Source organism: Triturus cristatus, chromosome 3_1 (assembly GCF_964204655.1).
Source record: "Triturus cristatus chromosome 3_1, aTriCri1.1, whole genome shotgun sequence".
Classification (NCBI taxonomy): domain Eukaryota; kingdom Metazoa; phylum Chordata; class Amphibia; order Caudata; family Salamandridae; genus Triturus; species Triturus cristatus.
In genome coordinates this window covers 976,302,708-976,317,910 of record NC_140583.1, presented here as the reverse complement: position 1 = coordinate 976,317,910, position 15,203 = coordinate 976,302,708, and the positions used below count along the sequence as shown (strand labels likewise).

The window sequence follows — 15,203 nt, the reverse complement described above, 5'->3', positions numbered from 1 at the left end:
AAACTGAGAGAGTATCAAAGTGAAATGAGGGAGTACATTGATCTTAAAAAATGGTATGGTGAGATCATACTGCCCCCAGATTGTTGTTACACTAAGGGTCAGAATCAAAACGCCTGGGTTGATATCCAAGGGAGAACCTTGTTGACATACAGATCCCATGAGAGTGCTGGAGGTGTTGAAATCAGCAATGAGAGTGGATGGTAGAATGGCTTGGAAGTTAGGAAGGATCGCAGTGCGCCGCAATGTTGCTACCACATGGAAAGGGGGTGTCCAGAATCGCAGTGTGGTGCTGTGAAACATGATAACATATTCCCCTGTGGGCATACCCTAAATAATTCCAGCCTTCAGAGAACTTCCATGGAGTGTGCAGCAGGTCCTATTGGCTGTTTCTGGAATGGAGGTGGGTGTGTCAGCAGGGAGTGGGGAATTCCTGAAAGGGACAAGGATTGGGTCTAAGGGTGAATTGTGTCTTATGCATAGAGTTCCTGTTTTCATTTGTAGGGGTGGGGAGTATGGTAAAATGTGTTATATATATATGAGTATGATGTGATAGTGTTGGGCTCATGGATTGTATGAGTGGTGTGTGCTTAGAACAAGATGGCACGTGGAATGTTGGGGAGGTTCGACGCGGGCCAGTTAACAGGGACCCATTAGGAGGGCCGGTCCTGTCTTCGAAGTGTTATCGCTGGGGTTGTTGATAGGAGGAAACTGGCAGCAAAATTGTTTTTTTGGTTGTTGATGGATAGACATGGTGGCTTTCATGATGGGGAAAGGTTTGTAACAATGGAAGGAAGGGCAAGAGAGTATCAACTTTAAAATGAGGGAGCACATTAATGAACATATTATGTATTTGTCCTCTTGGCTTAGAAACATCAGTGTTGCTCTCCAGCATTATAGCATAGTATTCATATAACACTGGCAGTGCTATTCCAGTGCAATAAGCTGTAAGTAGAGGCTGAAAGACCTCCACAGAGGCAAATAAAGTGTGTTATTGCTCTCATGGCAGTCACGGTCTTAGAAGAAGCTAGTTCCCAATCTGTCCCCTATGCCTCAAGTAGTCTGATTTAAGATACGTCAGTGTATAGAGTAGAACACCGATTTGTGGTTAATACTTTCGAAGGATAACGCATTGTTGCTTCCAAGGAATTAGCCAGATCAGCCAAAAACAAATAAAACCGGGGTGCTTCCGCCCATTCAAAGTGCTGATCTTCTTTGAATCCAACCCTTCTTTCTATTGTTGGACTTGCTTCAAAGTTAATGTGCCACGTCTTTGAATTGGCCTTAACAGACACAGGTATATCCCACCGCCATCGTTTCCACCGCAGGACACAATGGCCGACTGTACCAAAGGCTGCACGAAATTGTACAAAGCAGATGCATGCTTGACTGTCACAGCCTCCCATGGATGGACATGCAAAAATAATTATTCTGTAGCCCGAGACTCCAAATCAGATACTAGGGCAGAGGATGTGGCCTAACGGCTAGAACGGTCGACCTTGAAGCTGGGGGACTGGGTTCGAGTCTCGGCAGGGATCCTGTGATTCTGGGAAAATCACTTAAGCTCCCCAGTGCTTAGCAAAAAGGAATGTGTCCACCTGTAATGCAACTGGTTCTCATGTAAAGCACTCTGATACCTTCGTATCTAGTTCGCGCTATATAAAAACTCCGGGGAAAAAGCAAATGTTCACCTCTTCCATCCGCAACCCAAACTAATCTATAAGATTCTTACTTTTTCTAGAGAGGCTTAATATGTGACAAAAGCCAACTTTTTAGCATTAAATAAAGACTGGATTATAATATTCAGCTGCACGCTTTGGGTACAGTTTAATGATGACACATTGCTGCTTATTAGGTCCCGGATCCCTGCTAGGCTTGAGAGATTCAGACTTTCATTAAGTTTGGCACAAAGGGCAGTCCACTAAAGTTTCATCTAAACCCTATTCCTGAACAGAAACCGAAAAAGATGATTCTAAGTGTGGTGAGGAAAAATAAGCTACTCCGCATTCTTCCGGGATCGTGAGATCAGCAGAGGACTTTATTCAAGACATACTTGTTGCAACTAGCAGCCACAATTTCTAATCATCACTGCTACAAATTGCTTCCTACATCTCAATTCAGGCCTTTCCCTTACAGAACCTGTTTTCTTCACATTAGATTTTCATATTCCTTCCACTCTGAATTGGAATTTATATAAACGTATTAGATATGCAGTACGATAAATATTGCCGCATAATTCTGCTAAATGAGGACCTAGCAGACCTACAGTCTTTATCAAATCAGCCACCGGGGAGATCTCACTTTTTCAAAAATTGCAATGCAGTTTGAGGCCACTGATAAACCAGGCTCAATAATGCTGATATCTACATATTCAAGATTTGCCAATGTTACCACATCATGCCTAATTTTAACTTTAAGAAAATAACTCCTCTCAGCTGATGTTTCAGATATAAAAATGAATGCAACGTTCAATTATAGTATTTTTTCTGGTTTCTGGGACGTTCTTACTTTTGGACTCACGCTGAGCACCAATGACGCCATTGAGCAGTGCCTTGGCTTCATTCCCAGACCTGTGCTCCAGTGCGCTAATCTCTAGCCACACGTTCAACAGCTTCTAGCAGCTTCGCTTGACCCTCAGGGTAGTGAGAGCAGACCAAGGTTTACTCAAGGAGGTGGTAGGAGTTAAAAGTACAGGACTCTCCAAAACTCTCAATAGCACTTAAACAGGCATTTGCAATGCAATAGGTCTTGCATTACTGATAGTTTGAGGTATTGGCGTTACAAATAATAATGCAACGCCAATAGCTCATACTTTCAGTAAAGCACGACCTAGTGCATTGCAAATGCTTGCGTAGTGAGCCAGGAACCTGCATTGTATGTCACAGTGCAGTACCGCAAGCTGCTCCTAGAGGTCCCTAGTGAGCAAGGCAGCAGCACTGCATGTCTACAAAGTTTAAGTTATTGGCATTATGTAAATGTAAATGTGCAGATATTTATATAGCACAAATCACCAACCGGTCTCTAAGCGCTTGCTTAGGGAACCCGTCCTGGTATTCCCCTGTGAGATAACTCAGCAGGGCACCCACAAGGTGAAAGCCAGGCATCCCGCCGCGGGGGGCCATTGTGGAGATTAAGCAAGCTATTGCCCAGAGTCGCAGAGTGTGAACCCATGAATCGAGTATGCACTGGAGCGAGAATTATCGAGTCCATGGACAATTTTTTTATGGACTCATGACCCAGCCGAGCCGGGAATTGAACCCTGGTCCCGGGCTGACCTCTGCTTCCAGGTCTACCTACTCTAACCAGTGAGCCACACTTCTCCACTGGCATTATACATGGCAATGTTTTTTACCTAGCCATGTCGCAGGGTTCAGTACCATATGTGGCCAAAAGGGGACCTCTTTTGGGCACATATGGTACTGCACCCTGCAGAAGATATGGTAGATCCAACCTACCCATTATGCACTGCATGGAAGACAGTACTACAAGTACATTCAAATAGCTATGTCCATATATACAATTAGTAGCTTTGACTTATGACAAAAGAATTATTAAATTAATTTCAGATTCGTTTGTACTCTGTGTGGAGCTGATGAAGGGACATTTATAGATGGTCTCATATAAATGTGAGATGTCCTAGTGAGTGAAGTTACCACTGCCAGCCTAGCTTTGGACCAAGTGTATGTCCTGCCTGAAGCCTTTTAAGAAAATAGTGACTTGAGGCTGTAATTAAAACCTAGGCAGCAACAACACATGTAACAGGGGGTGTCCTCATGGGAGGTTACAAAAAGAGACAAGGGGGTACTAAGGAGGGACTACTAAGCCTATTGACCAATGAAAAGCCACCATTTACAAAGGACATGGACAGGAGCCAATTAAAAAGATGGGCTGAAAGTGGGCGGAGCTTTATGCCCATATCCGGAATACAGCATGACTCGAAGAGACAGCGCAAGCGCTGCCTAGGCGAGACCTAAAAATGGCCAGTCAGGACTTTTCCCTTTTAAAAAGCACAAGTACTTTTAATTCCCACAAAACTAAACATTACATTATAAATGTATTCAATGAACAAGAGATCTGTAAAAATAAGGTCTAACGAACACTTTTATACCATGTAATGTGCCTCTGGTGTTTGTTAGAGAGGTCACAAATTTAAAACCCCTCCCTACTATATCCGTCATATGGTTACGATGCGGAGAGCCCGACTTTACTGTTTATGACTCCGGGTCTGCATTGTCTTTATTACTTACGAGGAATGGGGACTAATTCATAGGAGCGCTAACTTCTGCTGCCCAGTCAATTACCTCTTAAGAGCAACAAAAGGGCTGAGGCAAAGCCCTCAGGCCACCTTACTATGGGCCTTCAGGCCACCTTACTATTGGACTGAAGCTGAGTGCTAAGTATTACCGTTTAGCACTTGGCACCCAGGATAAGTAAGCAGACCAAGTTTTATTCAGGGAAGCTGTGAGTTAGAAACTAATATTTATGTAAAGCAAAGACAAGCATTTAAAAAGTCAATCTCCAGACAGTGTTTTTTCTTTAAAAAACAGAAAAGGTACATTCATTCAAGCCCAACTAAATACTAAGGCTAAAATTACAAATGTACACCATGGCCATAAAGACTGCCAAGCCACTCCTGTTATAGAGCTCAGGATAAGAGGGTATTTTAGCAATAAACAATGTAAAATCCACTTCCTGTTGTGTTTGGCATGGAATTCACAAAATACGCCCCTTTCTATTCTATTTGTCAGATGTGTCAAAATGTAAAAGCCTTTGCTATTGCTTTTGTGGCGGGTTTTACAATACACAGCCCTTTCCTCCTGCGGTTGACAAAGGGTCTGCATTCACATCTCTAGCAAATATAAATAATTGAACCACTTATTAGGGTGGAATAACACAACCATTGCCCAATCATGACGCCGCAAAGAAGGAAATCAACATAGGACAGAACACATTCCCTTTCTTTATACTGCTTTTGAAACTTCTGTTGCTTTATATGATCCCTAGCAGACAGATAAGCTGTCAGGCCAGACCTACATACAATGGACATGCTTCCAGGTACAAGGTCCCAACTTAAAGGAACCAACGGGATGTTTTTGCTTATAAATATGTGGTACAAAGGCTTGTTCACAAATCACTAAACACCATTAATTCCTTTCTCATAATACGGAACGAGCGTAGCGTTACGCAGTGGTGTGCAGTAATTTGAGCAGGTAGGGAGAGGGGCAGGCCACGCACACACACACACATACATACTTACAGTCATCCATCTATATGCACACTTACTCACACCCATACCTTCAGAATCATGAATACATACATGCATTCACAGCACACATGAATTACTATACATATGCACGCATGCGCCAAACATTAAAAAAAAGAAAAACTTACCGGGCCGCAGCGGTGATCTCGAGTGAGGGGATGGAAGCCTCAAAACTTCCTGGAGGTTCGGGACTGCCGCCTCCTCTGAGTGGCTGACTTTGGGTTAGCCAATTAGAGGAGGTGGCAGTCCCTTACTCGTCACAGAGTGGGGTGGGGTCAGTGATACTGCTGACCCCACCGACTCTGTGACTAGGTGATACTGAGTGACACTTTGCCCTGGACTCTTCAGGGTTTAAAACTGAAGCTCCCAGGTCCGAGGCTATCAGTGATGCTTCCCCCAGTCCTTGAGGCGCTTTTACCATACTGACGAGTTTACACCTACAGGAGTGTGAAATCCTCAGCCCAGCAAAGTTCAGCTCAGGCAACCAGCCGCCTGCACATTTAGCGCATGCACAGCACCTGGCTGCCTGGCCTGAACATAGTGTCTGTCCGGCCCACCTGAGTCCAGCCAGACAAACACGCCTCATGACTGCAAAGATGTCGGGGGCAGGGCCCCTCCACCGTAAAGGGTGGGCGGTGCCTGGCATCATGTTCTTCAATTTCATTTCCTTACCTCTTGCTCCTCTTCAGTACCTTGAAGAATGTTTAGGGCGGTAAAGGGCTATAGGTGCAACCAACATAACATCAGGTTTCCTTCCTCCTTGTCTACAATCCTCTTATTTCTTGTCCCTGTCCCTTCCCTCCCTCACAGATCCCCTTCTTTCTTCTCTTATTTCACCTCCCACTCTTATCCTCTCCTTCCATCATACTCTGTGAGGTCTCTTTGCTTCTATGTTTCTACCTTCATTTACTCTCTCTCTCCTCTCTGCCCCTTTTCGCTTATTGCCTTCCAGCTCTGCACCCGCTACTAACCTGACTCCTTTCCAGTATCTGCCCCCTTTCCTTGTGTCCCTTTCTTATTGGTCCCCTCTTCCCTCTGTCCTCTCTTCTCCCATTCCCTTTCTTCCGTAACTCTCTTCCTTCTCCGTCACTATCCCTCTGTGCCGTCTTCCCTTTCTGTCCCCTCATCTTTCTGCCCCTCATTTCTCTCTGTCCCATCATCCCTTTGTCCTCCCATTACCTATTTCTCTAATGCCTCCCTCACCAACTCATCCCCTCTCTGGCCTCTTATGTTGACTTGGATGTATGACGTTACAACGCATAAATTTACATCGCGGTACATTACATTGCGGTTTTGACAACGCACGTCGTTACAATGACTTGCGTTGGAGGGCGCTGGACCTAGGAGTAGTATAATTTACTATTCCAACTGCAGTCTACGTACAGTAGGGAAGGTGTTGGAAAGTAAATTATACTATTCCTTTTCCTAGAGCGCCATCTAGCGCAAGTCGTTGTAACGACTTGCGTTGTAAAAACCGTGATGTAATGGCATTGCGATGTAATCCCCGCGTTGTAAACGATGTTTCCCGTTGACTTGGCAGCTGAAGCAGGGGCACCACAACACATTGTATGTATGTGAGGCCGTCTGAGGGCCTCCTCACTACTAGCAGTTCAGCTGTTACAGGTGGCAGGGGCCAATTAACACACCATACAGGGCATGCAGGGAAATGACTTTTCACCCCCACCTCTTTCACCCAGAAGCCTGAGAATAAATCGGTATAAAATCATGGCATGCGTGTGGTTCTAAAGGTCGGCAGGGCTGGGAAGACTTCTGTCCCCAGCCCGACCAGCCTCTCAAAGGCAACGTCTTATGAAGATAATGCCTGATTTTAGTGTGGACGAGCCCACCTCTGGCTTCGCCCCACCTGCTACCTGCTTGATTCCTCTAGACCACTCCACCTCCGCTAAGCCCTTTCTCTTCCGTATCCCTCCGACTCCGTGTCCCTCCGCCTCTGAGTTCCCCCTGAGGCCCGGAGTTCCGGCAGAGACGAGAGGCCTCTCAGACTCGTCTTTCAGCGCAGATTAAGTCTGCGCTCCAGGGAGAGCTCTGGCCGGCTACATTAAACCGAAGATGTAAAGGGAGGGGGGTTCCAAGGCCTCTTCCAGTTGCCATGGTGACGCACTCCTCCAGGGGGTCCTATGGGAATGTGAAACTGGTTTATCTTTAGAAGGAGGAAGGATTTGGACAGGTGAAAAGAAAGAGCAGGAAGGGGAGGGGGTCGTCGGAGCTGAGCATGTGAATGTAACAGTTTTGTCAAAGCCTCCCACCTGCTGGGGGCGGCACGCTCCATCGGTACAGGATAAGGCTGGGGGATATACTGGAAAAGTACATTTTGAAATTGGGAATGTGAAAAAATAGTATAAATATTGACTGTGTGTATTGTTTTCCACTCTGTGAAGGCAAAGAATGTCACACTGGGGTTAGACCAGGCTTCTCCAAGGAGTAGCTTGTGAGTTACTGGTGGCTCTCTAGCTACCTGTGAGTAGCTTTCCTGTGTGCAGACCAACCTACTAATCTAGACTCTTTTGCTCTGTTGAATTAATATATGTATACCAACATTGAAAAGGGAGTATTCAAGATGAAAAGGTTTGCTTTTCAAAACTCCTAATCCCCATGCTATATATTAAAACTGATATTTGAATCATAAATTACACAGCATTGGGGGACTTATAAGTAATAAAATCACCTTGGTGCCCAGCGCATTGCAGTTGTGGCCATTATGTATTACCCTTGTAGAGGCATTCAAAATGTAAAAAGCCTTTTTCTACGTTACTGCTGGTAATTTTGCATAGGGCGGCCACTAATATAATCTTTCCGTATGTGTATGGCACTAACATTATTAGTAGCGTCGGGTGATTTTCATTGAGAATAAGTAGCTCCTAATACTCTAAAGGTTGGAGACCCCTGGGTTAGCACTATTGAACATCTTGTGGTCTCTTATTGTAAGGGTGGCGAGTTCCACCCTGCAGAGCTTAATCTGTAAAAGAGTAAGTGCTGGTGCCCAAACCTCTGCTCAGAAGCCCACGGCTGGTTCTATTATATGCCTATGTGCCAAATACCAAGGTTGCATAGTCTAGAATCCACGCAGTCCCTCCTTAATCAACCATCAGACACTCTCTGCCCTTTATCTCACTCTTGCAGGTTCCTACTTTCACCCTTTTCCTTCTTTCTCCTTCTCCTTCTTTCTCCTTTGTTTGATTTTCTCTCCCTTCGTCTCGGGAAATGTCTGTTGAGGAAAAATAAGTTCCTGTCCCTGAAAATGAGTGCTGGTGGACCCCACCCCCAATCACCAGCTTCAGTAGCACTGGCACCCTGAGAGTACACATGTTGAATATTTTGCCTGTCGCTCATCCTGTGGAGCAAGGGATTCCAGCCTAGGAACACATTCTGAACGTCATGTCCGTCTTCCACCCCGGAAATGCACGTTTTACTTGTCTATGACCTTGTTAAGATGGAGATTTCCAAGCTCGAGGAAGACTTCTTTCTTGAGCCTGGAGTCGTTCGCCCTCTACTTTTAGGCGCTGTACAGCTCGCTGAGGCCCTAATTATGAGTTGCATGGAACTGGGGCCATAGTAAGATCGCAGCAGTACTGTGTAGTTGTTAGATAAAATCCACAGAATATGAAATGACTGTGTCATATTGATATTTCGAATGAATATCTTAGGGAACAGACCATTTCCTAGATGATAAAAATATGCCCTGGCCTTCAGGTGTGTTGCTGGGAATAGGGTGGAGGAGTGAAAGGTGTTTTCCGGCAAGCAGGAGCATTGTATGCAGGGATGAGGTTTGGCTGGGGCAGCCAAAGTCTTGTGGGCTTTTCAGGACGGAATTCCCAGCTGGGAAATTGGGTCTGGTTCTTCCATACCTGGAAAACCGGGTGTAGAAAACCGACCCACTTGGAATCAAGCGGTGGGGTAATCTCCAACCCTGACCCCCATCAGCATCGCATTGGTAATGCGGGCACTCGGGCAGTACCCGAGGGGCCGGTGTCAGAGTCCCAACTCTGGGCTGCTTTTTTAAGCAGCCTGGTGGCCGATTTGGGCGGTGTCGCTGTTGTTCGCATACTGCCAGCGGCCCAGTGGGTACCCGCGTGACTTTCTGGAGGCAGATTGGCCCTCATTACCCCCAGGTTAGCAACAGGCAGAGGTGTCACTCCCTTTCTCTCACTGGGCCTGCCCATTAATGTGTGCATACCTAACTGGGCAGTGGGCCTGAGCAGAAGTGGCCTCACTTGTTTTCAGGTGTGTTTCACGGGTGTAAACTAATCTGTGCATTTTATTTTATCCCCCCCCCCTTTTTTTATAACATTTTGCCGAAGCAGTGTTTTGAAGAAAGGCAATATGCAAATGTGGGCCACTTTTCTTTTAGCGTGCCCGGGCAGATTTTGAATCCCAATCCAGCCCTGACCCCCATCCTCTTGTCTTGTGACCAGCATCTGAGTCTCAAGAGCATTTTTATTCAGCATTTGCTGGCAACGGCAGTCATGCTCTTTGTGGCACCTTGGGCCAGGTTGCCTGCGTTTACTCTTTCATTTCTCCTTTTGTACCCCAGATGTATGTCCCTTACCTCTAAATTCCCAGTGCTAAGCCGCATTTAGTCACAGAAAAAAAGCTTTGTGAATCAGGCCCTCTGTGACCTTCGGCATTATACCAATGTTTTATTTAATCACTCAACTTACTTACCTCTATCAGGCGCAAAGGATTGTTTTTTTCCTTCTGAAACAATTTTCAGTCTCATAATTACATTGCTACAAGCAATATCACTTTTTTCCCTTTGTAATTGCCACTTCAGCGGCTTCTCTATATCAAGATCTATTCTATTTTAGATTAAAAAAAAATTAAATAAACGCACATATTCAGAAACAACCCTGGTACCATCACACACATACACGCCATTCAGCTGGCTAAGCTCCTGCCCCCCATCCAGCAACACATCATGTACTATCATCCTTCCTGACATCAGCTATCCAGAAGTTAACTTACATTTGTCACATTAATTTGATGGAGCGTGGGATCAAAGCACCATCATCTTCAAAGGTGCCTGGAAACATAACAGTCAGCACACGCTGAGTAACGAACAGTCAAACAACCCTAACTCCCAGCAGAATAAAACCACCTGCAGTGTCCTTCAGCACAGACAACCTTGCAGATAATGCTCCACTCAGATCCATAACTGTATATGGCGGACACTAGCCATCAAAATCCACCAGTAAACAATACACTTGTCTACCCTCACCACCACAGCCACCATGCAGCACAACTCACCTTTAAACTATACAAAACACACCTAAACACACCAGCAGCAAACCACCCTGACTCTTGTCAACTGACCCCACAGACTAATGAGGGTACCCATGTCACGACAGGGACCTCAGGCCATACAAAGAAAGGCAAAGCGCTACATGAAGGCACATAGGTTTACTGTCACCAGCGCTTTGTTGGTTTTTGTGACTGTGTGTGCAATCTCATACATATTCTCTGCTCCACGATGGACACTTCCTGTTCTACACAATTGGTAGTTCAGAAGCCCCGATGGCCTCAGGAGTTCGTTCTCACATTTATCTTCCGGCTCCTACTAAAACGGGAAGTATCTGCATGTTTTTGCTGTTTTTCTCATTTTCTGCTTCATTTCACAGAAGAATATCGTTGACCCCTTATCCCATCCTTCTGCAAGAACCAGTGTGAATGACCCAAGACAGCCTAAAATACAAATACCGTAGACAAATCAGCGTAAACATTGACAGGCCTGGGTCATCGACTTCCTGGCCAACATGGAATCCTCGTAGAAATAGCATTTCCTGGTTGGGTCTCGCAATGAACCAGTTTATATATATTTTTTGTGGCCCTTTTGTTGATTTAACCAGATCTGAAGTGCACTCGTCTAACTGCTCTCCGCCTGCATTTCTCTAGCACTCAGCTGCATTTTCAAATATGCAGGCCTCAAGACAGAAATGTTAATAAGAAGAATTTTGACATCATCTGTGTGTAAAATCATTTCAGTATTCGTATCTCAATTTATATTTGCCAGCTGCATATTTACTGGAAAATGTGCACCTGGACAAACAATCCTCCAGGGGAATGTGGGCTTCTCTGGACGCGTTCCTGGACCCCTATAAACCCCGTGAGCAGGAGCATACTTACTAATGGGGCCTGAAAAAGTACCCCCGAAAGATAGGAGCACAAACCCGAAGGATGTAAACTTCTTGTATACTATGCCTTCTTTCTCTCCCTTATTCTCTATCCTTTTCCTTTTCACCCATTCTTATTCTCTTAGCAAGACAGTGGATAAGGGGGACAACCAAGCAAATATACTGTGTAACTGTATCCTCGACAAATACAGCCAGTTTGGCTGCCACCCTGTAACGACAAAGCGTTGATGTCTATATGTGTAATATCAATAAAATTTGTTGAAATTAAAAAAATATATATATATATCGATGGCCGGCTACATATGCATGGGCGCGTAGTTTCCTTGTTGCTTGGTGTGTTGAAAGCCATCCGAGACATAATGTAGTCTCCAGTTCTGTCTTTGCTCAGGCACCATAAATGGTGCTATTTTCTCTGACAAGCAATCTACTCTTTTGAAAAATAAATGTTTCTTAGTTCATCTATGTAAAGATATAATATCAAGACTCTCATACCTTCTGCGTTACACTTTTAAAAAATTCTGTCCTTTAAAAGATAATTGTCTATGGAGGGGTGCCCTTATAGAGCACGTTCGCCAAAGGATCTTGGTGCTAAACTCTAATATAAAAATGCTTTCAGGAGTTTCCATAAATCCAATTAATCATATCATAATTTTAAGTGAAGAAATTACAACAGTCAAGAGACAAATGTTTACTCTGTTAACTCGAACTTCTCAGTGCTTGTTTTTAGTTTGGCCTTTACTGTGTCAGCCATCACTGAATCGCTTCTTTATGTGCGGAAAGTTTTTCAACATATGCATTTTGATTTACAGTCGGAGGCATAGCTTCGGAAGGGGTGTTTGTAAAGTGACACCCCCTCCCCAAATTAATGTTGATATTGACTTAATAGTTTGGCCTGAGAAGCCTCAAGCGGGTGGGCTATGTCTTTGTTGATTTTTCAGGTTTTTCATCGTTTTACTAATTGGTTTGAACTTGTTCATTTGTTTGATCAGGAACTTAAATATATATAGTGACCTGCTTATCAAAAGAGTAGTAAAGCTGCATCCGTCGACAAGCTCCTTGAAAGGCTGCAAATTTCCTACTTTTTGGAATTCCTAAACATTGGCAGTAGTTGGCTTGGAAAGCTGCTCCATTCCCTGGTTTCTAGTAATACTACTGGCTGGCAAACATCCAAAATGTGAAGGGGCAAATGCCGGCAAACAGTCTAACCAATGTTTTTCATCCACTGTGCCACACTACACCGAGGGCCTGAGTACGGTTTAGCAGACGGAGTAAAGGCAGGCAGGGTGGTGGTGGACTTTACACACTGCCATTCTTCATTGACTCCGCTCACCAAATGTATACATATCCTCCAGTCCCGTGGTTATCTCTATACATTGCAGGAACTACCGTAATGGCGGCTCCTGTCAGTGTAGAAAAAGTTTGGCTGACGGATTCGCCAAACATGATGGCCGACCGTCAAACTTTTCCAAAACTTTTTATCTTTTAAAACCAAATTCCAAAAGCCACTATAGACCGCGGCCCACCTAATGCAAATCAGTACGAAAATCCTATTCTCATGGGAACAGTCCATCCTGAACCTTGGTCATCTCACCGCTCCACCCTGCAGCCCACTGCTTTTTTAGTTGGGAAATTTGGGATTAACCTCACCATCTCATTGACAAGCTGTGGCCCTGTTTAAAGACGGAAAGAAAATGTTGGTCAACCTTTGCCAGGCTGCAGAAGCCATCTGCATTTTAACATCACTCTGCCTCTGAAGTTTTCCTCCAGGTGCCTGTAATGTATTTCAAAGTGAGGGCCTGGGGCTAAGATTGTCTTTCATGTGTGTGAGCAGCAGGCAGGAATGATATGAGATACCATTCTGAATGACGTTGATATACAGCTATCAAAAGTGCCCCCGGCTCAGAATGTTGCCACTGCTGGGCTCAGCGGGTCTTTCTACGACTCTTTCTGGTTCAGCGCTGTATGCACTACCTAGACTTCAGCTCTAACTCTGGTTTTCCACGATGACCATTTCCTCAGTCCATGTCTTTATGTCTATGATATTAATTTGTTTGTGGATATGGAAACACAGTGAGAAAGGGTGAATACCAGGCTATAATAAATGCACTAGTTCCAGGGCCTTGAAAAGACATGACTTTGGCAGTATACAGTGCTTAATTTGAGCCAGTGGTTTTCGATACTTGGCACCAACACTTAATTGTCAACACTGGCTCTTGTGACACTCTGCCACAAGGTGGCGTTGTTTGGCCAATACAGAGATAACCACAACAGCAGTTAATTATTAATGCAGTATACATTAAGAATGACTATTATCTTTTGCCCAAGCCATTCTTATAGCTTTGGGGGCCTAGAATAGTCCCAATTGTCTCACTTCTAGGAGTGTGAATGTTAGTAATTGTGTTGGTACTATAATTGCCAGCATGGCCGGGTCAATGAGTGGTGCAAGCTGCAGTGGCCTCCTGGTGAGAGCCCTGGCACTTTTATTACGAATTAAGAATTGGCAGGATATGTTTTAAGATACATTGGTGTAGCAGATAGGTGTTGCTGCACACACGTTTGTCCAGCATGCGCTTGCTATGACTCCCACAGTGGCGGCTTCTCCGCAATGGCGGAAGAGCGGTGCCCCACTGGCTCAGATCCAGGAGCTAAAAATGTAACTATCTTAGTATAGTTTTATTTTTTAGCTCCTGGCTCTGACCCAGCATGTGCAGGGAGGTGCAGGGCATGGAAGGGGGGAGGAGGAGTGCTATGTGCACTTCTAAGTGTGCCTTTGTGTTTGGACGCCCGTCTCAGGCCGGCCAAACACACGTTTGCAGTTAGGTTTCTGCATCCTGGCTTTATAGCATAGCCGTGCTGCAGAAACAGCACAAACTCTCTGTTCTGCGAGGGGCGTCAAAACAGCCCACTCAGGCCCCTTGCTGCGAGCAGCGCGGGGATTGGATGGGAGTGATGATGCTCTCCCGACAGAGGAGTGCGAGGTGGCCGGCAGCACCAGGTAAGTGGTTCTTTAATTGTTTTGAATTTTTATCATTAACCCCCGCACGCTCCCCCACGTACTTCCCGCTGGCCCCCTCTTTCCCCACCCCGCTGGTATTTGTTAGTGTTGGCTGCCACTCGACTCCTCCCCCAGCCTCCTTACCTCTTATCTATGCCCTTGTGGCACTTTTAGAAGTGTGAAACACACTAATGTTCTCACTACAACGAAGCACAATGGTGCCTAATGGGTACTGTCAAATCTTTTTTTTTTGGTTTACTTATTTCTTTGTTGTTTCTGTGAATGGCGACTGGCGATTTTTAACATGGTGGGGTGTAATACGTGCCCAGAATTCTAGCGGGTGAGCCCGTTCTCTTCTAGAAAGCTTCAAGGTGAGGAGGCGGGTGGGAGGGTGTTTCTTGTATGGCAGACTCACAAGCATAACTCACTCACATGCACATTCTCACTCCTACTCACTCACTCATTCTTACTCCCACTCACACTCATTCATTCTCACTCACACTCCCCTTCTCTGAGTCCTTCGCTCTGCCCTTTGCACTTATTCTCACTCACATTCATGCTTACTCTTACTCACTATCACACTCTCACCCACGTGACTAGCACTTTGTGTGCTCAGCAGAGGGGCCAGACATTGAATGAGCACCTGGTCTACACACCTTTTATGATCCAGTAACCGGAAGTGTGAGAAGATTGTCTCCTGAAGCAGGACAAACTGGGGAACAAGGCAGGGGGCTGCAGGGGGCACTGGGAGCACAGCCTCCCTCTGATGGGAGGCGAGGCGCAGGCAGTCTTCTGCAGG

At 45.3% G+C, this 15,203-nt stretch overlaps 1 protein-coding gene across 1 annotated transcript in view; it reads left to right on the top strand.

Annotated features, from left to right (window-relative positions):
* Positions 1-15,203, top strand: part of SDC3 (syndecan 3) — a 410,885-nt gene that overhangs the window by 221,064 nt on the left and 174,618 nt on the right. The window lies entirely within an intron of this gene.